The sequence below is a fragment of the Limulus polyphemus genome, unplaced genomic scaffold (assembly GCF_000517525.1).
Source record: "Limulus polyphemus unplaced genomic scaffold, Limulus_polyphemus-2.1.2 Scaffold553, whole genome shotgun sequence".
Lineage (NCBI taxonomy): Eukaryota > Metazoa > Arthropoda > Merostomata > Xiphosura > Limulidae > Limulus > Limulus polyphemus.
The window spans coordinates 164,470-166,745 of NW_013666163.1; positions in this window are offsets into that span (position 1 = coordinate 164,470).

Consider the following 2,276-nt stretch of genomic DNA (forward strand, 5'->3'; position numbering starts at 1 on the left):
AGGAACCAGTAGTGTTTCGTGTTAAGGGACGCCTACCAACCCCCATCGTGAAAGTCCCAACAGCTAGTGTCTACGTGACAGGAAAGCTGGATGGCCAAAAGTGCAACTTCGTCATAGATTCTACATCTCAGCAAACCCTTGTGAGTATGAAGATGCTAGATCACAAAGGAGTACTAGAAGCCATACAGAAGCTCTGTAGTGTGACAGGACATTATGCAAGGTTGTGGGAACCAGTGTGTGTAACTATTGAGCTCATAGGCATGAAGGACTTTGCAACTATAGCTGTTCCACAACATGATTTGACAAAAAAAGGCCAGAAGTTCGAATGGACAATTTCTTGCCAACATGCTTTCAAGACATTGAAAGAAAAATTGGCCTCAGCTCCACTTTTAAAGCTTCCAAATCTCTCACTGCCGTACATACTGGATTGTGATGCTAGTAATGTCGGAATTGGAGGAGAACCGTCTCAGAAAGTGGGCGAAAACGAACATGTGTTGTACCCTACTTCAGTAGGGTCCTGAGTAGACCAGAGAGGAAATACTGTGTAACATGGAGGGAACTCCTTGCTATAGTAAAGAGTCTGACATATTTCCATCTTTACCTCTATTGCTCCAGATTTACCATCAGGACAGACCATGTTGCATTATGCTGGTTAAGATCATTAAAAACCCAGAGGGACAGCTGGTATGTTGGATCGGAAAGATAAACCTGTATAATTATGATATTGAATACAGAGAAGGAAAATTTCATGGAAATGCCAATGGACTGAGCCGAAGACCCCGCAAAAATTACTGCAGACATTGCTGCAAAAAGAAAGGTTGAACTAACCAGGTGTCATCAAGCTGAAGTCAAAGTGACTGAAGGAGTTGATGATGGTGAAGTAGAACCAAGTATAGATATTAAATCAGAGCAGGAAAAAGACCAAGATTTGAAGCCAATAATTGATTTTCTAAAAGCAAGTGTTTTGTGCCATGCTTGGGAGAAGGTGTCTAGCTTAAGCCATGTGACAAAGAACTATTGGGCACAATGGGACCAGTTGAAGCTTGAAGACGGTAGTCTTGTCTGTAGATGGAAAACTGCAGCTAGGAAAGTGACGACCTGGTAAACAGTTATACCGAAAAAGTTACAGGAAGTAGCGCTGCATCAGTCTCATGATAGTTTAACAGGAAGACATCTCGGAGTTAAAAAGACATTGAGTCACTTGCAGCAGAGATTTTACTGGATAGGTATGAGGCAAAATGTGGAAGAATGGTGCAGGACCTGCAATACATGTTGTGCTAAAAGGGGACCCAAACATAAGGGACGTGCTTCAATGAAGTTATATCAAGTTGGTGCACCAATGGAAAGAGTAGCCGTTGACACTGCTGGTCCTCTGCCCAAAACTCGTGCTGGAAACAAGTACATTTGTGTGGTGATGGATTATTTCACCAAGTGGCCTGAGGCATGTGCAATACAAATCAGGAAGCTAAAACTGTAGCTTTGGCCATTAGTGATTTCTTCTTTAGATTTGGTATGCCATATGAACTGCATTCAGATCAAGGCTGTAACTTTGTATCAGCTGTGTTCCATGAATGCTGCAAGTTGTTTGGCATACGAAAGACCAGGACAATGCCACTTCACACACAAATGGACACTGGGACAGGAATTGGCAAAGATTTGTAATAGTCGCCAAGATGACTGTGATGTCTTACTCCCTCCACTGTTAATGGCCTATAGAACAGCAGAGCATGAAGCCACTGGATAAACTTCAGCAAAGCTGATGTTTGGTCGGTAACTTCGGTTGCCAGTGGATCTGATAACAGGATGCCCACCTTTTGAAGAGTTGCCAGGTCGTCACTTTCCCATCTGCAGTTTCCTATCTGTGGACAAGACTACTGTCTTCAAGCTTCAACTGGTCTCATTGTGCCCAATAGTTCTTTGTCACAGGGCTTAAGCTAGACACCTTCTCCCAAGCAGGGCACAAAACACTTTCTTTTAGAAAATCAATTATTGGTTTCAAATCTTGGTCTTTTTCCTGCTCTGCTTTAATATCTATACCTGGTTCCATTTCACCATCATCAACTCCTTCAGTCACATTGACTTCAGCTTGATGGAACCCAGTTAGGCCAACCTTTCTTTTAACACTTCCGGAATTTAGCCTTTGCTTTCCCCAAAAGTCATTTTATCAAAATTAATTACAAACTTCCTCAGTAGTAAGTAGTCCAACCCCAGCATTCATGGGTTTTCAAGTCAGCCAAGTATACTTTGTGTCTGTCCTTTATGCCCATGAGCTCAAT